Source organism: Sapajus apella, unplaced genomic scaffold (genome assembly GCF_009761245.1).
Source record: "Sapajus apella isolate SASKATOON/1434 unplaced genomic scaffold, GSC_monkey_1.0 scaffold7, whole genome shotgun sequence".
Taxonomy (NCBI): Eukaryota; Metazoa; Chordata; class Mammalia; order Primates; family Cebidae; genus Sapajus; species Sapajus apella.
Window position 1 is genome coordinate 10,423,349 of NW_022436947.1, and position 25,163 is coordinate 10,448,511.

The following is a 25,163-nucleotide window of genomic DNA, read 5'->3' on the forward strand; positions in this document are numbered from 1 at the left end:
TTTATCGGGGAATCTAAAGTGATTTGTCAGGCATTGGGGGAGGAGTGGAGGGCAGGGCTATTTTAAAATGCCATAAAAGATTCTCCTGTATCTGAATTCCCAAAGTGTTCTGTCTTTAGTAAGTGTTAGCAAAAAGATCTATTTGTGCATGGTTAAATTCTGGCTCATTGCCAATTTCAGAGTATCTTCTTACTGGGCCCAGGGAAAGAACAGTCTCTGCTAGACCTCATATTCCAGAACCTTTTGCCCTCATTGACCACTCTTAGAGATAAACTTGAACTCCGGAGCCTACTACACAGAGGAGGAAAAGCCTCAGTCTCTGTCTTCGTATCCTTTATACAGGATAAAGGCTATATCCTGGGTGTCAGACAACTCCTCAGAGTCCCTTTATCTGAACAGGTAATGTAGGGACAATCATTTCTTGAAACTGCAATCAGGCTGAGCCTGGTGGCTCACACCTGTAATCCTGACACTTTGGGAGGCCAAGGCCAGTGGATCACCTGAGGTCAGGAGTTTGAGACCAGCCTCACCAACATGGTAAAATCTTGTCTATGCTAATAATACAAAAACTAGCTGGGTGTGGTAGCACACACCTGTAGTCCCTGCTACTTGGGAGGCTGAGGTGGGAGAATTGCTTGAACCCGGGAGGCACAGGTTGCAGTGAGCCAAGATTGTGCCACTGCACTCCAGCCTGGGCTATGGGGTAAGACTCCATCCCCCGCCCCCGCCGAAAAAAAAGTGCAATAATCAGCTCTTCATTTAAAGAAATTTATATAATGTATATTTTGGGACAAGGTCTAGCTCTGTTACCTAGGCTGGAGTGCACCGGTGTGATCATGGCTCACTGCAGCCTCAGCCTCCCGGGCTCAAGCAATCCTCCCACCTCAGCCTCCCAGGTAACTGGGACTACAGGCACATGCCACAACACCCAGTTATTATTATTTTTTATTAATTGTAGAGATGAGGTCTCACTATGTTGCCCAGGCTGGTCTTGAACTCCTGGGCTAAAGTAATCCTCCCTCAGCCTTCCAAAGTGCTGGGATTACAGGCATGAGCCACCACACCGGTCTTAAAAACTTACTTTTTAACAGGCTGTTGTCACCTTAATCCAGTAATCAGTATTGGCCTCATCAATAGTGGGACAACCAGATATTATGTACAGCCTAATATGAGGCAGTAGGAAGTACACAGCACTACCTGTATAGAGCTCTTACCAAAACGTTTCACTCTTACCAAGCCTTTAGGTCTAACTTCCTGTTTATAAGAAGCACAGAGAACAGAAATACAAGTTTAAGAAAGCCATAAAGAAGCAGTCAGACAAGGTAGACCATTCTGTAGAACAATTACCCCAGAATCATCAAGATGTCAAGGTCATGAAAAAAAAAAAAAACAAAAACCACGTATGTGAGTGTGGAAAAAGGAGATAGTTCCAAATAAAGAGCCTTAAGAAACATAATAACCAGGCCGGGCGCGGTGGCTCAAGCCTGTAATCCCAGCACTTTGGGAGGCCGAGGCGGGTGGATCACGAGGTCAAGAGATCGAGACAATCCTGGTCAACATGGTGAAACCCCGTCTCTACTAAAAATACAAAAAATTAGCTGGGCATGGTGGCGCGTGCCTGTAATCCCAGCTACTCAGGAGGCTGAGGCAGGAGAATTGCCTGAACCCAGGAGGCGGAGGTTGCGGTGAGCCGAGATTGCGCCATTGCACTCCAGCCTGGGTAACATGAGTGAAACTCCGTCTCAAAAAAAAAAAAAAAAAAAAAAAGAAACATAATAACCAGGCCGGGGTGGTGGCTCATGCCTGTAATCCTAGCACTTTGGGAGGCCGAGTCAGGGGATCACGGGGTCAGGAGGTCGAGATCATCCTGGCCAACATGGTGAAATGCTGTCTCTACTAAAAATACAAAAATTAGCCGGGCGTGATGGCGCACATCTGTAATCCCTGCTACTTGGGAGGCTGAGGCAGGAGAATCACTTGAACCTGGGAGGCAGCGGTTGCAGTGGGCTGAGATCACACAACTGCACTCCAGCCTGATGACAGAGTGAGACTCCGTCTCAAAAAACAAACAAACAAACAAAAAACATAATAACCAAATTAAATAGTGGATCTTGTTTGAATTAACCAGCACAACTAAAGACATTTTGGAAGAGAGGGAAGTGGAAAATTATTCTTTTTTTTTTGCCAGGACATAGGCCCTGGCAAAAAAATGTTGTGACACAGATGTCAAAAGCAATTGCAACAAAAAGAAAAATGAGATCTAATTAAACCAAACAGCTTCTGCACAGCAAAAGACACCATCAACGGAGTAAAGAGACAACATAGAGAACGAGAGAAAGTATTTGCAAACTGTGCATCTAACACAAAGGTCTAATATGGAGGATCTATAAGAAACTTGAAACAATTAACAAGTAAGAAACAACCAGCCCCATAAAAGAAGTGGGCAAAGGAAATGAACAGACACTTTTAAAAAGAAGACACACATGCAGCCAATAAGCATAGGAAAAAATGCTCAACATCACTAATCACTAGAGCACAGAGTACAGAGAACCATTGCATCCAGGTAGAACTGGCTCCCCTGTTACCCTCACATCCTCCCTTGAGCTTTAAGCTGCTTAATCACCCTGAAAGGCCAGACTGTTGCATTTCTGAGAGCTAAAAAGAGGGAAAAGGGGCTATTTTCATCAGAGGCACCCTGTAAATCATTTCCCTTTTACCAATGAATGCAACAGAAAGCAGGTCACTAGGTTGCATCTCGAGATGGTTTTGAGATTCATCTCCATCCTTACTCTTTTTCTTGAATAGATATTTAGTATATTCTGACTAGATGTGAGCTCATAAAAGAAGGGAAGAAGAGGGGAAAGAAATAACCACACAAAGCACTAATAAAGAAAAAGCTCTGGGAATGTAATGGCTTCCCCTACCCAAAACATCTGATAACATCTACAAAGCACTTCATTTATACCAACAATTATAACCTTGTTATAAAACATAAATGGCTTTAATAATTCTGAAGTTTCTTTCTGGGTTAAAATCTTACTTGGAAATATTGAAATGTACAGTTTCCTAGTTTCCTCTGATGTGTCTTTGATTTGCAAGGAACTGTAAAGCACCGAGGCATTGGGCTTAGGTTTGGTTTGACCCTGTCTTTTCCAGTACTTCCATCTCTGTGTCTCTGCTAGGAATCTTCCTCCAGCAACAGACCACATCATGAGAGAGACATCCACCCTCTTCTCTACACTTTACAGTGCAAGAGGAGACAATAAATACTATCTGATTGCAGGCATAGGCCAGATTTACAGTGAGTACAGTCACTGGGTATTAAAAGATTACACATGTAAAACTTTCTGTCTGGTGTGGTCCTCTCAAAAAAAAGTAGGTTTTGTTTGTTTGTTTGTTTTTCAGACAGAGTCTCACTCTATCACACAGGCTGGAGTGCAGAGGCATGATCATGGCTCACTGTAGCCTTGACCTCCCAGGCTCAAGCAATCCTCCTGCCTCAGCCTCCCAAGTAGCTGGGACTACAGGCACACACCACCACACTCAGCAAATTTTAAAATGCTTTTGTAGATATGGGGTCTCACCATGTTGCTCAGGCTGCTCTCAAACTCCTGCACTCAAGTGATCCTCCCATCTTGGCCTCCCAAAGTGTTGGGATTACAGGCATAAGCCGTCACACCCACACTCTACTTTTTTGATGATGAAATAATAAGCCAAGCATCCAAGACTTTTTTTCCCACGTGGGAGAAGGAGATTGCTTCTCCTCTCTCCCTTTCCTTTCTCTCCCTTCCCCTTCCCTTCCTTCTCTTCTCCTCCCTCCTTTTAGGGGGCCTCAATGTTAAGAGGACATTTCTCTGGCATAGGATAAAGCTTAGCCATTTAGTTCTCATCGGTTCTCCCAAATGTACTTGGTTGCTCTCTTATCTTCACAACCTATGAAGTGTGATGAAATTGAAAGATTCAGGTTTTGGCAGAGGGCAAGGAAAAATGTCCTATAAATCTTCATTCTTGGCTATGAGGTCTAGGCCAGCTTACTAGCCAGCTCATATTTCCATTTTAGGCACAACTTAAGTTTAGGTTTCCCATAAGTTTTGGTACGTTTTGCTCTCATTTTCATTCATTTTAAAGTATTTTGTAATTTCTTCCTCGACCTATTGGTTATTTAGGAATGTGTCATTTAATTTCTGCATGTGTTAATTTATCACACTTACTTGTCTTATTGATTCTGGTTTTATATCATTATGGTCAGAAGTCATGCTTTATGTAATTTCAAATCTTTTAAATGTATTGAGGTATGTTCTACAATCTAGAATACAGTATATCCTAGAGAACAGTCCATATTAAGTTGAGAAGAGCATCTATTGTGCTGTTGTTGGTTGGAGCATTTTATAGACACCTGTTAAATCTAGCTAGTCTACAGTGTTGTTACAAGCCCAACAATTCATTGTTATAATTATTACTTAATATAATTTTGTGTCTTTCAAATATGAGGAGAAAAGAAAACAAGTAGATATGTATAGAGCTTGTTATACTAATCTTTTATTTTAATTGTGTTTTTAATTTTAGATTCATGGGATACGGGTACAGGTTTGTTACATGGATATATTGCGTGATGCTGAGGTTTGAGCTTCGATTGATCCCATCGCCCAAGGAGTGAACACAGTACCTGTTAGGTAGTTTTTCAACCCTTTTCAATCCTCCTCCCTCCTTCCCTCAACCCTTTTGGAATCCCTTTGTCTATTATTTCCATGTTTGTGTTGATGTGTACCAGTGTTTATCTCCTACTGGTAAGTGAGAACATGCAGCATTTGGTTTTCTATCTCTGCATTAATCCACTTAGGACAATAGGCTCCAGCCGCATCCATGTTGCTGCAAAAGACATGATTTCATTCTTTTTTATGGATGTACCAACTTTCTTTCTTTCTTTTTTTTTTTAGGTACCAACTTTCTTATTTACCATTTCTGATTCTTTTCATTTGTCCCTGTGCATTCAAGTTACCAGCCCATGTCATTTTTCACTCTAATGTAGCTCTGCTCTCACCTACCTCATTATGCTGTTATTGTCAAATATTTTTTATATAGCTGCTTTTAAAATAATCTAAGAGAAAAAATGAGAAAGAAGATGCATATATAGTGTCTTTTATAATTATGTAATTGCATTTACTAGTCCGTTTTGTTCTTCTATGTGTTTTTGAATTACTGACTAGGGTCACTTGAATCCCACCTGAAGAACCTGTTTCTTGCAAAGTCGGTAATCTAGCAATAAATTATCTCAGATTTTGTTTATCTTGGAATACCTTCCGTTCACCTGTGGTTTTGAAAGATGGTTTTGTTGGTACAAAACTAGCCAACAAGCCAGGAACAGTTGCTCATGCCTGTAATCCCAGCACTTTGGGAGGCCAAGGTGGGCGGATCACCTGAGGTTAGGAGCTCAAACCAGCCTGGACAATATGGTGAACTGTCTCCACTAAAAATACAAAAATTAGCTGGGCGTGGTGGCACACACCTGTAGTCCCAGCTACTCAGGAGGCTGAGGCAGGAGAATCACTTGAACACAGGAGGCAGAGGTTGCAGTGAGCTGAGATGGTGCCACTGCACTCCAGCCTGGGCAACAGAGTGAGACTCCATCTCAAAAAGCAAAATAAAACAAAAAACTAGTTGACAGACTTTTAAAATTTTCCTTTAGCATTTTGAATATCTTGAATATTCCATCTCACTGCCTTCTGGCATCCATTGTTCCTGGGGAAAAGTCAGATGTTAATCTTATTTGAATTTCCATATACATTATGAGTTTAGTTTTTTGTGTTTTTGAGTTTTTTCCTTGCTGCTTTCAAGATTCTCTCTTTATCTGTCTCTTTCAACATTTTTACTCTAGTGTGTCTGGGTGTGGTTCTCTTTGTGTTTATTGTACTTGGAGTTAGTTCAATTTCTTGGATGTGAAGATAATGGATTTCATCAAATTTTAGAAGCTGTTTTGGGCACAGTGGTTCACACCTATAATCCCTGTACTTTGGAAGGATGAGACAGGAGATCCCTTGAGGCCAGGAATTTGAGACCACCTGGGAAACACAGTGAGACCCTGTCTCCACAAAAATTTAAAAAAGAAAATTTTCCCGGGAAACACAGACCCTGTCTCTACTTTTAGTTAGCCAAGTGTGATGGCACATGCGTCTGCTCCCAGCTGCTCTGGAGCTGAGGAAGGAGGATCGCTTGGGCCCGTGAGGTTAAGCCTGCAGTGAGCTAGTCACTGCACTCCAGCTTGGGCAACAAGAGTGAGACCTTCTTTCTAAAAAAAAAAAAAAAAAAAGAAAGAAAAAAAAGAAACCAAAAAACAAGTTTTCATTTTTCAGCCTTTTTTTTTTTTTTGCCTGCTCCTCTCTCTCTCTCCTCTCCTTCTGGTAACCCCATTATGCAGATGTTGATGTGTTTAATGATATTTCACATTCCTCTGAGGACTGTTCATATTCCTTCCTTCTTTTTTCTCTCTTCTTGAGATTAAATAATCTCTTATCTTCAAATTTGCTGATTCTTTCTTATGCCAATTCAAATATACTATTGGGCCCCTCTAATAAATTTTTCTTTTTAGTTTTGTACTTTTCAATTCCAGAATTTCCATTAGATTCTTTTTTAAAAAATTTCTATTTCTTTATTGATAATCTCTATCTAATGAGGCATTGTCATCATACCTTCCTTTACTTCTTTAAGCATGGTTTCCTTTAATTCTTTGAACATACAATAACTACTTTAAAGTCATTGTCTGCTAAGTCTGATATCTGAGCCCTCAGGTAGTCTGCTGATTACTTTTCCCCCTTGTACATGAGTCACATCATATTTCTTGTTTCTTTGAATGTACTATATTTTTTTGTTGTTGAAAATTGGACATTTTATATACTATAGCAACTCTGAATACTGATACTCCCAACCTGGGACTTACTATTATTATTCATTTCTTTAGTAACTTGGCTAGTTTATTTTAGTGAAGTCTATTTTCCTGCAGTGTGAAATCTCCAATGTTTCTCCTCAAAAGGTACAGGGTTGGTCATATGCACAGCTCCCTTGGAATGACAATCATTTTAGCAAAGCTCTCTTTGATTCTCTCTTTCCCTGCCCTCTCTCTGTTAAGTTCTCAGCCTCTGTTGGTATGAGACCTAGCTGTAAGGATCCTCTAGTTGGTAGTCATTCTATTGTTTCCAACAATGCCCCGGGGTATAAATTGCTCCATATTATGTTCCAATTAAATTTAAGCATCTTTGCTGGCATAGTTTTTGAGGTCAGTCCTTGAGGTTTGTTCTGACCTCAGGATGGCTCTTGTTAGCTTTCTCTTTCCCTGGTTCTCCCTGGTAAACCAGTCAGCCTACAGTTTAGCTTGTTGGGCACACTGAGCTACCAGCTTCCTCTTGCTTTTCACTAAATTCTCCATTGTTTACAAGAACAAGTTCAGCTTGAACTTCTTTATGCTTTGTTCTAAATAAAGCCAGTTCCTTTTGGAAGAGCTTCAGGCCTCTCTGTTCTCATCACCTGCCTCTTCTCTTGGACAGAATCTCTGAGACTCTGCTCTGGAACCGTGGCAGGGGCAGTGACCCACTTTTCTTGGAGTGATGATGCTGTTTCATAACCAGGGCACTGGGTGGGGGCCGTGGTTTCTTGTCTTCTTGACTTGTATCTCCCTTTGTGGAACCTCTGCCCAGAAAAAAAACTGGGGTGAGGACAATTGGAGCCCCAGTTTTATCAACGTACTGCATCTAGGGGAGAGCTTCTGCCCTATAGTTAGGGGTTTGTTGGAGGAACGGAATCACCCACCTCTTGGCCACACTTGCCTGGAACTTAGCCTCTGCAGCATGGAGTTGGGAGGATGAGAAATGCTGGTGGCCTGCTCTATCCCAGGGAGATAATGTAGTCTGTGACTGGTCTCTGGGAGGAGAGAGGTCTGTTCTTACAACACCCCCTCAGGTTGGATCTTCCATCACATTGACCTAGTTGGGGTTTGGGCAGGGAGGGAGGGAACAGTTTTTGGTTCAGATGCCGTCTACTCCCAACTGTTCTTACCAGGATTTGGTAGATTTTCCTGAATAAATATTTCTTCATTTGTTGTATGACGTTAGGACAATTTCCAGAGATTTTAAATGGTTGTCTTAGAAATAATGGTTGTTTCCTTGGGCCTGGGTCTGTAGATCTCCTCAGACAACCATCTGGAAATCATCTCCTAACAGGATCTTGATAACACTAAACTTGTGCCTGCCTGCTAGCAACATTTGTCTGAGTTCCTATTCAAGGTTTGGGTTCTAATGAAAAATCAGTGTAATATGAACACTAGATGAGAGGTGCATTTGGAGATAAAGGTGTTTACAGATTACTCCCTGGCCAAATAAAAACTTTGTAAGAGGCTCTAAGAACCATCTCCCTTGTGCATTCCAAGAAGAGAGCACCACAGACACTAATCAAAATAAACCACTTGATCAGGAATCAGGAGACAAAATTTGATTCTTAGCTCTTTTTCTGGTTTTCTTGGTGATGTTAAAATATATAGTGCTAAAATACTTATCTCACTATGATCCCCAAAACAAGGCATGTAGTTAACATTGTGTTTATAGTGGAACAATTTTCATTAGGTCAAGTCCATTGCTTTTGCCCCTGCTGTTCTTCGTGGTGGACATCATGCATCTGTGAGGTATCTGTCTGAGCTTGGGGGCTACTGCTGCTTTGAGTTTGTGAACTCCAGACTGAGCCTTGACCCATATATATATATAAAATTTGTGGAAGAAAGGGGAATAGGACATTTGGGATTTCAGGTTCTGATCTTCTGGTCATGGCCTACCATTTTAAACCAGAATCATGACTTGTCTTCCCTAGGCACTATTTATTTATTTATTGGTACTATTGTTTTGGGTTGCCTAAAATGAAGTTGGAGCTAGGAGTGATGACTCATGCCTATAGTCTCAGCACTTTGAGAGGTTGAGGCGGGTGGATTGCTTGAGGCCAGGGGTTCAAGACCAACCTGGGCAACATGGCAAAACACTGTCTCTACAAAAAATATAAAAATTTGTTTGGCATGGTGGCACATGCCTGTAGTCCCAGCTACTTGAGAGGCTAAGACGGGAGGATTGCTTGAGCCCAGGAGGACAAGGCTGCAGTGAGTCTTGCTCACACCATTGCACTCCAGTCTGGGCAAGAGAGCAAGACCCTGTCTCAAAAAAAAAAGAAAAAATGAAGTTGCTTCCTTGACAATTCATTTTACAATTATGCCCAACTAATGTCGGAGCAAAGTTTGCCTCCAGCAGGAAGGATCTTCATGAGGGCCTGTGGCCCTGACTCCATTTTTACTGACTTCTTAATAAATCACTGCCATCAGCCATTTGAATACCTTGGAGATGGAGGTCAAGTCCCAGCAGTCATTAAAATGGTTAAAATCAGTCTCTTCCCAAAGACTAGGTCTAACAGGCTGATGTATAAGACGAGGACTTTGGCCAAAACCCCTAGGCATGAACTGAGAGCAACTGACTCAAGCCAACCCAGGTTCCTTATGTGCAGCAGCCGAAGCATCACCCTGCCCGGTAGGCTGTGTTGTTGCAGCAAAATAAGGCTGCTTAGTGCTTCGGTGCTCAAATGGGATTTATTGCTTAATGGTTATAGAGTTTTTGTTTTGGAAGACAGTAAATTTTTGGAAATTGGTAACGGTGATGGTGGTTATACAAGATTGTGAATATACTTAATGCCTCAGAATTATACACTTTAAGATGGTCAAAACGACACACACGCATGCATGCACACATGCACGCACGCACGCACGGTTGGGGCCCCATTTCTGCTGGCTCCCAGTCCAGAATGGTCTTCAAATTGCTTATAACAATATCCGATCTGAGGCTTCCCCAGCATCTGAGTTTTCTGAAGAGCTCTGTAGGTTTCCTGTGTATTACTGCTATTAGCATGGCAAAGAAAAAAATATTAATTTCCCATGTCTATACCAGAAACCTGTTTCTTTACACACACTTGGGAGTGACATGCAGCTACTTGGAGTCCAGGGATGTAGAAGGACTTAAGATGGTGTATGTAAATTGGAGTTAGCCTGAGTTGGCATCCACCTCCCCTGCCCTCATTAAGTGGTACCTAAAATAACTAGCAGGATCATTAAGTGGCTTACCCCAATCCCTCTCAATTGTTAGACTTAATCTAGAATTATGATGATACAACCCCCCCAATTAACTGCAAATAGTTTTGAACATCCTTTTCTGATTGACTATGTCTTTTTGCTGTTTATCTGTTAGCCTGTCACAGCCCTGTGACCCAAGGCTCTGGAACGGATCAGCCCTCCTACTCACTCCCTCCTGCGTACACCGCATCTCCATGGAAACAGCTTGTCAGGCCCTGCTTGGCTGCAGGTACTGGAGACCTCTCATCTGCAGCCTCAGTCCTGCAAGATGCAGTCTTAACAAGCCAGGCCGTGCATTAGAAGCCTTCCTCTCTAGCTAATGGTATCTGGAATTGTCACCAAGCCTCCCTTGGGGGACACCTGGAGCAGCACCAACTCCACTGAGTTGCCTTCACCTTCCTCCACTGATATTCAGGCTGATGGAAGGATCTCTTCCCTGGGTTCCTGCTTCAGCCTGCACTCACCCTCCTTCCAGCAAGCCTTCTCCTCCCATCATCTCCCCTCACCCACGAAAGCTGAAGCTCCTCTGAGCTCTTTGGGCCCCACCTGTGGCTGATCACCATGGTCAGCTGGGGCAACTCCTTTGTATCTCTCACACTCTTCTTTCTCTGCATCCCTGTGATCTCTGCTATGACTGGACCCACATTATTTTCTTCTTCAATTACTGCATGATTCTACAAAGTGGTCCTCGTACTTCATGCTTGCTTTCTTTGCGTCCAATCTTTGCATTATAACCACTGAGAAAATGTTCTCAAAAAGCAGACCTGCCCCTGTCCTTCCCGCACAGAAAGTCAGTGAGTGGTTTCTGACCCCGCCGGATAGAATTCTGCCCGCCAGCATGACAGGCAAGAAGACACCTTTATAATCTGAGCCACACTTCCCTCTCCAGCAGCATCTCCTGCCCCCTCCCCTGCATGTTCCGACCTCAGCCACACCAACCCTCTTTGCATCCCCAAGGATACGTGTTCTCTCTAGTCTCTTTGGCTGGGCATGGCTGCTATTCCACCTGGAGGCCCCTTTCTCTCCCTTTCTATATAAGCCTTCTACGCATTCTCGGGGAAGTGCCCCTGACTCTCCAGTTGGAGGTAAGTGCTCATCCAAATCCTCCTAATGCTTCCTGTGCAGTTCCCCTTTCTGCCTCTCTGCTAAACTGTCAATTCCTTGAGAACAAGGAATATACCAGCCTCCAGCTCAGTGCCTAGCAAGGTCAAATGTCTGTTGTACAAGTGAAAGAATGAATAATAAGCTCTGGAATAAACATGTCTCCACACAGTGATTGTAAGTACATCTTTTACCAGAGACTTCTTTTGTTGGGTGCCAATCATCCTCCAGATTGCACCAGCTGTGAGTGGCTACACTGCCAAGCCATTGTGACTTAGACTGCTGGCCTCCATCCTGGAGGGCACTTCTACAAATGGGTCAGTTGCCCCAGCTCAGCTCTGGCCGTCCCTGGCTGCCTCCATTTTGTTAGTCACCAGGGAGATTCTTAATGACCTCATGGCTGAACGCATGTGGCCTCTATCAGCAGCTGGAGAGCCATTCCTAAGAGCTGAGATAGTGAGTCAGCCCTCATCTCATTGCCCAGGGAAGATTCCTTTCTCACTGGTTGTGTAACTTCACTTGCGCTATGTTTTTCTTAGTGGAGTCCAAGATTTGGAACCACTGTAAGAGAAGAAAATGCCAGGTAATCTCGGGAATGGAGAGGACCAGTTATGTTTCTCCAGGAGAGGGGTTTTTAGGGTGGGAAAAGGAGAGGAAAGCGGTAAGTGACTAGTGTTCACAGGTAAGTCAGTCAATCAAAGGAAGACTTGAATGTATATGGATTCTTGTTTCCGGAAAATGCAATAGATTATCTGGGAAAGAAGCCAGAACAAGAGATACCTCTCACAGAGGCAGGTGCCCACCCACGTGAGTACATAGTGTGGTATTAAAGAGCATTCCTTCAGCCCTGTTCCATCTACTTTTTCTGAAATCAGCAACACAGCTCCAGAAATGAGAAACCAACCAACTTTTCACTGTGAACCTGGACGAGATGAGAAAAAAAAAAAAACAGATTTTGCTTCAGATTGAGTTTCCTTGCTAACACTACAAGGCTTACACAGACAGAGAGGAAAGAGGACTCTAGGTAGAGGATGGAGCAACACAAAGGCACACTCTCACCCCCTGCAGTACGTAAGCAAAAGATCCATTAAATGAGAAAATGTATGTGAAAGCACTTAGCACAGTGCTTGGCAAATGGATGAGAGTCAATGATATTGACTTTTTTGTTGCTGCATCTATGCTCAGTATAAGAACCCATAAGGCAGATTCGTTTGTAGAAAGAGTAACCGGGGTACCAGCAGAGAGAGGGGGTACCTATCTCTGCCTGGGTGATAGGTAAATTTTTACCAGTAGATACTCTTTCCTTCGACTGTATTAAAAAAAAAATACCAATTAGAGGCAAAACGTTGTCTTCAGACATTTCTATTTTACTACTAGTAGTTGTTTATACTATTTTCTTTTTCACGTCTGTAATCCCAGCACTTTGTGGGGCTGAGGCAAGCAGATCACTTGAGCCCAGGAGTTTGAGACCAGCCATAGGGAAGCCTCATCGCTACAAAAAAATAAATAAAAGTAATTAGCTGGGTGTGGTGGCACACACCAGTAGTCTCAGCTACTTGGGAGGCTGAGGTGGGAGGATTGCTTCAGCCTGAGAGTTCAAAGCTGCAGTGAGCCATGATGGTACCACTGCACTCCAGCCTAGGTGACAGAGTGAGACCCTGTCTCAAACACACACACGCGTGCGCACACACACACACACACACACACACACACCCCAAAATAAAAAAGGCAGTAATGGAGAGAAGTTAAAGGCATTAAACATCATAAATGGGGGAAAGGTACAAATCTTCTATTTCTTAAAGCTAAGACAAAAATCCTGTCAGTTCAAATGGGAATACTACTAGTCTAATAACGTCTCCTATAGAAATAACTAATTTTAACAACTGTAAAGTTCTAATAGAGATGAGACAGCAATTGTGGCAACCAAGGAACAACCTGGTCATTTGACTTGTACTGAAGCAGTTTTGATTGGACATTTAGGAGTGGTGGAAGATTGCATCTGTTGACAACTTAGAAGGTATAATTGTAGTTGAGGCAAGGTAAACAGAAATCGCAAGCACCTCCACACATATAAAGCTCACAGTAGGCAGCTTCCAACTCTGCCTTATGTATCTGAACATGATGAGAAGTTACAACTCAGAGTACTTAGAAGTATCAACAGTGTTTGTCTAACCAAAACAAACTAAAAACTGAACAAAACAAAATTTGTCCTTGCCAGCACCAGTCTGCCTTGTCCCACACTAGGTTCAATAAAACGATCAGATTAATAGAGTCTCTGAAAACAAACTAACTACGTCCTACATCTGTACAGCACTACCACACACATGCTTTCTTCCACTCTCAACGGTGCCTCGAGATAGGTCATCTTTATCCCCTCCATCTACAGGTAAAGAAAGAAATTATATCACAAGAAGCAAAAGTTCTTGCTCAGATTAGCAAGAAAATTTTTGGTAGCCCAGAGTCCAAGATTCCAAACTCAAAATTTAATAGATAAAGTTAAAAGACCAAAAACAGCCAGGCACAGTGGTTCACACCTGTAATCCTAGCACTTTGGGAGGCTGAGGCGGGCAGATCACCTGAGGCCAGGAATCCAGGCTGGGCAACATGGCAAAACCCCATCTCTACAAAAAATTAGTTAAAAAAAAAAAAGAATAATACCATTTATTGGAGGAAGGGGGATTTTGCTTAATATTGTAATAAAGAGTGTTACAACTCAATAATTAAAAGGCAAAGACTCCAGTAGAAAAATCAGCAAAGGACATGAGCAAACAAATCATAAAAGGAGATCTCTGTAGCAATCAAAGAGATACTTCATTGTTAAACAGAATCTGCCTAAAATGCGGGTTTAGAGCTCTCTTGTAAGATGGCCCAGACTTGACTTCATAGTCCAGGGTAAAGCTATATGGGCCCTTTTTCTTGTCCTAATTCCAAACCTGATTCTTCTCATTTTAATACCCCTGGCTGGGGGTGAAGACACAAGAAAGCCAAGAGCTCTTGAAAGAATAATTCGGCATTCCCTGAGCCTTGCAAGCAAGTATCAGCAGCTGATGAGGCAGGGTACAGAGGGCAGCCTCATGGAGCCTATGGCCCCAGATGTTCTCAGGTGACAAGTCAAGCCTCATCTAGCTTCGTGCAGAGTGCCTACAGTCTTGTTACTCAAAGTGTGGTCTGTGGGCTGGCGGCATGGACATCCCCAGGGAAGTTATAGAAATGCAGAAACTTGGGCCCCCTCCCAGGCCTCCAGAACCAGATCTGCGTCTCAGGGGCTTCAGAGGTGCAGCCCTAGGGCAGCTGGCTTGAGCTTTGATCATCACAGGTGCACAGCAATCACGTGTCTGCTGATTGAACAAAAGGGTGGACAGGATGGTCTCTAGGGTCCCTTTCAAAAGAAATCATAGGACTTAACGAAAACTGTCTGGACCCTGCTGAGTAAAGTATGGTCATACATTGTTTAATGACAGGATACATTCTGAGAAATGCATTGTTAGGAGACTTCATCGTTGTGTGAACATCATAGAGTGTGCTTACGCATCCCTCGATGGGATAAGCCCACTGCACACCTAGGCTAGGCTGTCTGGCATAGCCTATTGCCCCTAAGCTACAAACCTGTACACCTGTTCCTATACTGAATACTGTAGGCAACTGTAACACAATAGTATTTGTGTATCAAAACATATCTAAATATAGAATAGGTACAGTAAAAAGACAGTATAGGGCTCAGCATAGTGGTGCACGCCTGTAATCCCAGCACTTTGGGAGGCCAAAGTGGTGATGGGGGGTTGCGGAATCACCTGAGGTCAGGAGTTCGAAACCAGCCTGGCCAATGTGGTGACACCCTGTCTCTACTAAAAATACAAAACTTAGCTGGGCATGGTGGTGGGCAAATGCAATCCCAGCTACTTGGGAGGCTGAGGTAGGAGAACTGCTTGAACCCAGGTTCAAGCAATTGAGATGGAGGTTGCAGAGATCGTGCCACTGCACTCCAGCCTGGGGAACAGATTGAGGATCTTTCTCAAAAAAAAAAAAAAAAAAAAAGACAGTATAATAATCTTATGGGATCACCATTGTACATGCTGTCCGATGCTGACCGAAATGTCGTTACGCAGCACTTGACTGGGTCACCATTTTACAAAGGCCTTTAAGTAACATTAACGAATTAATAACAGTGCTTTGGTTCTGATATTTTTGACTGTGAATTTAGAGTTTCTTATTAGTATCATGTCACTGGGCTTTTTTTATACGCCCAAGAGGCACCAACAAGGCATAAAGCCTTTTCTCATTCATCGCTTCAGTCCACCTCTCACAAAGCGGAAAGCATTGGAATGTAAAATCAAGAGTAGAAATGAGAACAGAGCTGCAAGGGCTGGAGAAAAGAGTGTCCCCCTTGTAAGGATGTTGCTCTTTTCTCTGACTTTCCACAGACAGTGGAGCCCAGAAACATTCACCTTGTACATTCGGGCATGTGTGCAGAGGAGGGGTGGGTGAAGAAGGAAAAAAAAGACTAGGAAGAGAAAAGAAAGGGATAAGAATCAAGGACCCCTGTGCTGCTATCCCATGAGCCAACACAGGCAGAGATGCCAAATCTGGCCCCCCAAGTCCTTTTGAGGCGACTGCATGCATCATCATCATCATCATCATCACCATCATCATCGTCACTGTAACTCTACTTGCTGTCTGCCAACCTCTTTGCTGAGCAGACCATCTTAGTAACAACCCCCCTTTTAGCTTCGAGGCTGTCCATAGACCTTAGACTGCCAGGAGACCAGTTATAAGCACGGAGACGAAAGGGATCCAGAGGATGAAGAGGCATTCTGAGTTCCACTAATGAGTGAGGTGAGTCACAGGCTGACTCAGGCGAACAAGAAGCCTGCGAGAGGGGAGGTGGTGGGGGGCCGACTTCAGAGGAGCCCTGCTGAAATGTTCAAATGGGAGCTAGGAGGCCAGGGACATGGTGTTATTTAGAGAGCTGCCTGCAGCTCTGGCGTTGGAGGGAGGAGCGGGTCATGAAAACAGAGGGAGAAAATTGCATTTGGAGCCAGAAGCTGAGTTGTGAATCTCTAGCCTTCTCTGCCTTGAGAAATGTGTAGCATTCTCAAGGGACACTGACCTGCTCTTTGGCAAATCCCCGAATACTAACTCAATAGGCATTAATGGTCATCAGGTCCCTGGGGAGTAGTGGGAAATCAGGTACCACACTATTTTTTAATCTCAATTAGAAAAATGAGCCTCTTTTGACTTTCTTTCGTATTTTACATTTGGAGAATCTTGCGATCTAATCATCTTTGTCGTTTGTTTTTTTTTTGACACAGAGTTTTGCTCTGTCACCCAGGCTGGAGTGTAGTGGCACAGTCTCAGCTCACTTCAACCTTGCCTCCTGGGTTCAAGTGATTCTCCTGCCTCAGCCTCCCAAGTAGCTGGGACTACAGACGTGTACCACCATGCCTGGCTAATTTTTTGTATTTTTAATAGAGACAGGGTTTCGCCCTGTTGGCCAGGCTGGTCTTGACTCCTGACCTCAGGTGATCCACCCACCTCGGTCTCCCAAAGGGCTGGGATTACAGGTGTGAACCACCTTGCCCAGCCTGACACACTTTTTAAAAAATTTAAATATGTGACTAAGGTGTCTTCTTTCCTGTTAATGGCTACTTAAGGTTTTGAGTTTGCAGAGTCCAGGGTCACACATTATTACAAAGGTCAGTAACGGCATTGTTCTGTATATGGACTGTGGAAGTGACATGACTGTCCCACAACATACTATATGTAGGTCCCCTGAAGGGCAGGTATTTGTGAGATCACAAGACATAGGTATAGAATATTTGAGTGGCACAATTTTTCTTCATGTGCTAAACAGCCGACACGGAAATCAAACCCCCGGCTTCTGCCAATCCAGATGATGTAAACCAACTGAGCTATCCAAAAATAATTGTGGTTGATTAGGTATTTATATGTAATTTGATGACTACCATCTCAAATGTCCTTCAACAGAATGGTACCGTGGCTGTGGAAAAGTTTGGCCATCCGTGAACTTTCCTTTGTTTTTTTTTAATTTTTAATGACCGAAACAAAGCATCTAAAACCACAGCTTCTGGAAGAACCACTTGCTCTTGCCTGCCTTGTATCTCTCTTCAAACTTGACCTTAGCCTCTCATCGGGCCTTGCGTTTCAGAGCAGGATCTCTGAGGACATCCTTATTGATGACAGTGTTGTCCAAGGGGATAGCCACAGAGTGCCGTGTGGGCATCAGGTGATTAGTTATAAACTTTCACGAAAGGCTTGATCTTTGACCTCTTGGCCATCTTCTTCTTGCCCATGGCAGCTGTCGCTTTGCGGGGATAGCGGTCAGTTCCAGCCACCAGAGCATGGCTGCAGGGCCGATCCGAGGTGCCATCATCGATGTTCTTCACAATGACCGCTTTGCATCCAGAGTAGCGATCAGCCAGGACAAGCACCACCTTCCCAGGCTTCATGAGCTTGCCCATTTCAGCAGCAACCACTCCAGCCTACAGCAAAAAGGGACTTTCCTTTTTTTTTTTTTTTTTTTGAGATGGAGCCTTGCGTCACCCAGGCTGGAGTGCAGTGGTGCAATCTCGGCTCACCGCGACCTCTGCCTCCCAGGTTCAAGCGATTCTGCTGCCTCAGCCTCCTGGGTAGCTGGGATTACAGGTGTGTGCCACCACGCCTGACTAATTTTTGTGTTTTTAGTACAGACAGGGTTTTATCCTGACCTTGTGATCCGCCCCACCTGGGTCTCCCAAAATGCTGGGATTATAGGTGTGAGCCACCGTGCCTGGCCTCCTGTTTTTTGTTTTTTTTTTTAGAGACAGGGTCTCTGTCACCTGGCCTGGAGGGCAGTGGGCAGTGTGCAATCAGAGCTCACTTTAGCCTCAAACTCCTGGGCTCAAGGGATCCTCACACCTCAGCTTCCTGAGCAGCTGGGACTATAGGCATGCACCACCATATCCAGCTAATTTTTAACATTTTTTGTAGAGATGGAGTCTTGCTATGTGCCAAGTTGGTCTCCAACTCCTGGCTTCAACTGATCCTCCTGCTTTAGCCTCCCAAAGTGCTGGGATCATAGGCATGAGCCACCACACCTAGCCAGCTGTGAACTTTCACGGAGACGGAAAATAGTTTCCTCCAAAAGCAAAAGTGTTTCCACTTTGCCTTCCCTCAGCAGATGACAACAGCAGTTGGCTGTGGTCATCTTAGCCTTGGCCAGCTAGTTTTCCATTACCAGCAGATTTACTGTATTTAATCTTAGGTATTTTGCAACATGATTAACCCCAGCGTCTGATAATTCCAAAAACAGTTCAGAATGCTCAATGTGCTGTTGAGGATAGGTTTAGGATTATGATGAAAATAAAACAGATTAACAGATTGAATGTAGTAAGAAAACTCATGTGTTGCAAGTGGGTAAGAGGCAGATCCTTAGTCAATAGGGTGATTCTGAAAGATGAAAAGGTTCAAAACATGAAAAATGCTGGCAGAGTCTATGCAATGAACAGCAATTAGCAGAAAATGAGGAAAAGTAATCAAAGAAATGGAAACAATATTGAGTATGTGATTAGAGAACTGGCATCAGCTTTGACTGCCTATGATCCAAATATTAATTCATGTGAAAACTAAAATTGTGTTCAAGCACTTAAAAGCTAGGCGTGGGGACAGTGCTAAAGAGTTTTGTTTTTGTTTTTGTTTTTGTTTTGTTTAGACAAGATCTCACTCAGGCTGGAGTGCAGTGGTGCCATCAGCTTCCTTAGTAGCTGGGACCACAGGTGCACGCCACCACACCTGGCCACTTTTTCTTTTTTTTGAGACAGAGTTTCACTCTTGTTGTCCAGGCTAGAGTGCAGTGGCCCAATCTTGGCTCACTGCAACCTCAACCTTCCAGGTTCAAGCGATTCTCCTGCCTCAGCGTCCTGAGTAGCTGGGACTACAGGCACACACCACCATGTTCGACTAATTTTTATATTTTTAGTAAAAACAGGGCTTCACCATGTTGGCCAGGACGGTCTTGATCTCCTGACCTTGTGATCCACTCGCCTCAGCCTCCCAAAGTGCTAAGATTATAGGCACTTCGCCCAGCCCTAAAAATTTTTTGTAGCAACAAGATCTCACTATGTTGCCCAGGACGGTCTTGAACTCCTGGGCTCAAGTGATCCTCTTACCTTGGCCTCCCAAAGTGCTGGATTTCCAGGCACGAGCCACTTCCCCACCGGCCTACTAAGGTGTTCTTTTTTTTTTTTTTTTTTTTTTTGAGACAGAGTCTCGTTCTGTCACCCAGGTGGAGTGCAGTGGAGCGAACTTAGCTCACTGCAATCTCTGCCTCCCAGGTTCAAGCAATTCTCATGCCTCAGCCTCCCAAATAGCTGGGATTATAGGTGCGTCCCACCACACCTGACTAATTTTTGTATTTTTAGTAGAGACAGGGTTTTACCCTGTTGGCCAGGCTGGTCTCAAACCCCTGGCCTCAAGTGATCCACCTTCCTCTGCCTCCCAAAGTGCTGGGATTACAGGTTGCTAAGTAGTTCTTTATGGGCAGAGCTCACCAAGGCTGCTGGGGCTGATTTTCAGTATGTATGAACAGGTCTATTATGAATAAAGTGGCCCATGGAATTAAAAGCAGCAAGAAGAGGGCTCTGCCTAGTTTTAAATCTTGGAAGGACCAAGGTGCCTTTCTTTCTTTCTTTTTTTGAGACGGAGTTTCGCTCTTGTTACCCAGGCTGGAGTGCAATGGTGCGATCTCGGCTCACCGCAACCTCCGCCTCCCGGGTTCAGGCAATTCTCCTGCCTCAGCCTCCTGAGTAGCTGGGATTACAGGCACGCACCACCATGCCCAGCTAATTTTTTTGTATTTTTAGTAGAGACGGGGTTTCACCGTGTTGACCAGGATGGTCTCGATCTCTTGACCTCGTGATCCACCCGCCTCGGCCTCCCAAAGTGCTGGGATTACAGGCGTGAGCCACCGCGCCCGGCCAAGGTGCCTTTCTAAATTTAAATCACTCTTAGCCAGTTTGTCTTAACAAAAGTCTTTTAGGATTCACTGGTTTGTAAGGCGTATACACTTTTCTGTGTCTATTTTTGAATCATTCTTTTTTCTTAATAATGGGTAGCAGGATTTTCCTTTAGTTGTAGCTAGTTCTTTCATGACAGCTTGGTATCCCATTTGCTTACTATGTCATTTAATCCACCTTTTGCTGGACTCATAAAAATGTTGATATTAATATTATTTGCTATAAATGGTTATGTTTGTCCGACTATTTTATTAGGACAAATTAGTAGAGTGAAATTACAGGTTATACGTATGAATTAGTTTAATGTTTTAATATGTTTTCAAATTTACCTCTGGAAAGGTTTTGCCAACTAATATCTGCATCAGAAAAATATCAGTGTTCCTATTTCCATGTGCTTTTGTCTATATTATATATTAGTTTTCATTTATTTCTCTCCATTTTGAGAAAAATTTTTTAATGTTTATATGATAGGTATTGAGATCTCTTTATATGATTTTTAGTTTATATCCTTTGCCAATATTTATATTTAAGTATTTGCCTTTTAATTATTAATTTGTTAGACATGATTACTAGTAAACCTGGAGCAGCATCTCAGTCTGCTTCTTATACATTAAGGAGAGTTCCCCTCCCCCTAATTTTTAGGTAGCTTTTTAACTTTACAGTATTCTGAAATGGCAGGTCTCAGGGCAGGGGGCAGAACTTTAGTTACAGTAGTCACCATTAGTTTTGTTTGTTCGTTTGAGACAGGATCTTGCTCTGTAACCCAGGCTGGAGTACAGTGGGATGATCATGGCTCACTGCAGCCTCGACTTCCTGGGCTCAAGTGATCTTTCTTCCTCAGCCTCCCAAATAGCTGGGACTAAAAACATACCATTATGTCCTGCTAATTTTCTAATTTTTTATAGAGAGGGGTCTTGCTATGTTGCCCAGGCTGGTCTCGAACTCTTGGCCTTGAGTGATCATCCTGTCTTGGCCTCCCAAAGTGCTGAGATTATAGGCATGAGCCACCAAGCCTGGCCTTTCCTTGCTTTTTTAAAGTTAACAACATATTATTAATAGGACACATTTAACAGGAAGGTTTTCTTTTTCTTTTAAGAAATGGGGTCTCTAAACTGGGTGCAGTGGCTCACCCCTATAATCCCAGCACTTTGGGATGCCAAGGCGGGTGGATCACCTGAGGTCAGGAGTTCAAGACCAGCCTGACCAACATGGAGAAACCCCATCTCTACTAAAAATACAAAATTAGCCGGGCATGGTGGCGCATGCCTATAATCCCAGCTACTTGGGAGGCTGAGGCAGGAGAATTGCTTGAACCCTGGAGGTGGAGGTTGTGGTAAGCCGGGATCATGCCATCACACTCCAGCCTGGGCAACAAGAGCAAACCTCTGTCTCAAAAAAAAAAAAAAAAAAAAGAGATGGGGTCTCACTAGGTTGACCAGGCCGGTCTCTGACTCCTGGCTTTAAGCGATCCTCCCATCTCAGCCTCCCAAAGTGCTGGAATTACAGGCATGAGCCACCATGTCCACCCCAGGAAGACATTTAATGTAAACATGGGATGGGATGACTCTGGCATTAAACAAGAAAACTTCAAAATTCCTTTCTCACCATAAAAAAATGAGGGCTAGGTGCAGTAGCTCACTCCTGTAATCCTAGCAATTTAGGAGTCCGAGGTGGGAAGGTGGCTTGAGGTCAGGAGTTTGAGATCAGTCTGGGCAACACAGCAAGACCTTGTCTCTCCAAAAAAAAAAATTAAAAATCATCTGGGCCTGGCATGTACCTGTAGCCCTAGCTACTTGGGAGTCTGAGGTGGAAGGATCACTTGAGCCCAGGAGTTTGAGGCTGCAGTGAGATATGAGCTATGATCACATCACTACACTCCAGCCTGGGTGACAGAGTGAGACCTTGTCTCAAAAAGAAGAAAAAGAAAAAGATAAGTATATGAGGTAACACATAATATGTAAATTAGCTTGATTTAGCCATTCCACAATGTATGCATATATTAAAACATCATATTGTACACCATAAATATATATGATTTTTATTAGTCAATTACAAATATAAATAAATGAAATAAAAAGCATTTTAAAAAATAAATGGAGCACCCTGCCACCCTCCCCAGCACCCCTCAAAAATTCCTGTCTTGGTTCTGCCACCATAATCATAGAATCTCAGAGTTGGAGAGTATGGAAAAAGATTTGCTAGCCCTGCATCAAAACCTGGTTCTTCTTTTTGCTAAGAAAACAGCTCAATTAAATGTTAAGCCTCCCTTGCAGCTAGGTGTGGCCATGTGACTAAATTCTATTGGATAGAATGTGAGCAGAGTTTATGTGCACCACTTCCCTATTTTAAGGTCCAGCCCATAAAAACCTCCCTACGCAATCCTCCATGTTCTCTCTCTGTCGCAGGGTGTCAATGCCTATCAATGCCACGTGTTAATGATGTGAAGGTGGCAGAATCACAAGCTAGAAGGGCCTAGTTCCTTGAATTACCACTTGGAAGAGAATCACCACCATCAGCCACTATGACCACATCCATGGTGTATGTCAGATGAGTGTGAAATAAACTTCCTTTCATGCTTGAGCCATGAGACATTTTTTAGGTTTGATTACTATAGCAGCTCGTGTTCCCTTAATTAACACAGACAGCAACCTCAAAGTCCCTATAGTCCAAACTTCTTTCTGTCCAATGCCTGCTTCTCTTCCTTGGCATTCTACATTACTGGTCACCCTGTCTCTGCAAATAAATAACGTCATGACCTCCAATGGACTTATCATCTCTTTGCAGGAAGTGACCATGTTAGTCATCATTGTGTCTTTAGTGCCTAGCAAGACTGGCATATGGCAACAGCTCAGTAAATGTTTTCAGGTGAATGAATGAAGACATGAACACCTCCTGAGATAGAAAATTAATTCACTACCATATCAGTCAGTTTAATATATTCAATCAGCTTGAATTATTAGAAAATTACTTATATGGAGCTAAAATCTATCATCTTTTATCTAGCACCCATTTAGGACTGCCCTTTGCAGACACACAAAATGAGTCTGAGCCTTCTTCAAGATAGCCCCTCCCTTTTTTTTTTTTTTGAGACAGGGTCTCGCTCTGTCACCCTGGCTGGAGTGCAGTGGCATGATCTCAGCTCACTACAACCTCTGCCTCCTGGGTTCAAGTGATTCTCGTGCATCAGCTTCCCAAGTAGCTGGAATTACAGGTACCTGCCACCACACCCAGATAAATTTTGTACTTTTAGTAGAGACAGGGTTTTGCCACATTGACTAGGCTGGTCTTGAACTCGTGACCTCAAGTGATCCGCCCACCTCAGCCTCCCGAAGTGCTGAAATGACAGGTGTGAGCCACCACACCCAGCTTTAGATATTTTTGATGATACTCCCTCCCATCCCTTCCATAACAAATCCCCTGTTCTCCAGGCTAAATAGTCAGCATTTGTCAATTTTTTCTCTTAGCTTGTAGTTACCAGAACTCTTATCTCCATCTTTAGCCGCCCCTGGGCACACCCAGGTCTATCATTGCTTTCTACTCAATGGGTGCTCAGGACAGAAGAGCGACTCATACATGCGGCACACACCGACCAACCCTTGATGGACCAATTGCCCCACTTAGTCAGGAGTCTATACTTCAATTTATACAGCCTCATATTTTCATTGTCTCTGAGGTGGCCGTATTAACTGTTGACTAATTTCGAGCTTATGATCAAACTTCCTATCTCTTCTATCTCCTTTCCTCTGGCTCTAAAATACGTAATAATACCTACTACGTGACCTTAGACAAGTCATTCCACTTCTTTGAGAATCATTTCTCATGTGACAAATGAGATAGTTGGACCAGGTGATTTTTCAGATATTTTTCTGCCTTTTAACATTCTTTAGGTCTCAAGCAGTACGTTCTAGACTTCACGTTGTACTTTGATGTAAAATCTCTTACTATAGCAGTATAGGAATGTAAATTGGCCTAGAAATGTTAACTCTTCAAACAGCATGAAACTGTACAGATAATTTCTCTCAGCTGAACTACGCTTGTATCCACAGATTTCTGGATACTGTCTGATAAATTGTGTATATACATATATATACATATATATATGTATATACACAAACACACACACATATATATATACATATATACACTAAGGCCAATGGATTATACTGAACTGTAGTCATTAAGAAAAGATAAAATCAGGTATAGGCAAAAAATAAGCAAACAAACAAAAACCAGTAAGAGCTCGGGGAACCAGATTGTGGTTTTCTCTAAAGGTACTCTTCATCATTTTTTTTTCTTTTTTAGAGACAGAGTCTCACTCTGTGGTGAGTGAGGTTAGAGTTCAATGGTGTACAATCACAGCTCACTGCAGCCTTGAACTGCTGGGCTCAAGTTGCCCTCCCACTTAGGCCTCCTGAATAGCTAGGACTGCAGGCGTGTACCACCATGCCCAGCTAATTTTTAAGTATGTTTTGTAGAGACAGGGACACGCTATGTTGTCCAAGCTGGTCTTAAACTCCTGGACTCAAGTGATCCTTCTGCCTGTGCCTCCCAAAGGGCTGAGATTACAAGTATGAGCCACCGCACCACTACACCCGGCCCTCTCCATCACTATTTGTTTAGTTAGAGACGGAGTCTCACTTTGTCACCCAGGCTGGAGTGCAGTGGCACAATCTCTGCTTACTGCAACCTCCGCTTCCTGGGGTCAAGCAATCCTCCTGCCTCAGCCTCCCATTAGCTAGGATGACAGGTATGCGCCACCATGCCTGGCTAATTTTTGTATTTTTAGGAGAGATGGGGTTTTACCACATTGGCCAGGCTGGTCTCAAACTCCTGACCTCAAGTGATCCACCCACCTTGGCCTTCCAAAGTACTGGGATTACAGGCATGAGCCACCGTGCCCAGCC

The 25,163-nt window shown here is 43.4% G+C and overlaps 1 protein-coding gene and 1 pseudogene across 4 annotated transcripts in view; both read right to left on the reverse strand.

Annotated features, from left to right (window-relative positions):
• The window catches only part of MKLN1 (muskelin 1), a 414,229-nt gene that overhangs the window by 260,447 nt on the left and 128,619 nt on the right, over window positions 1-25,163 (reverse strand). The window lies entirely within an intron of this gene.
• LOC116549937 lies at window positions 17,284-17,823 on the reverse strand (annotated as a pseudogene).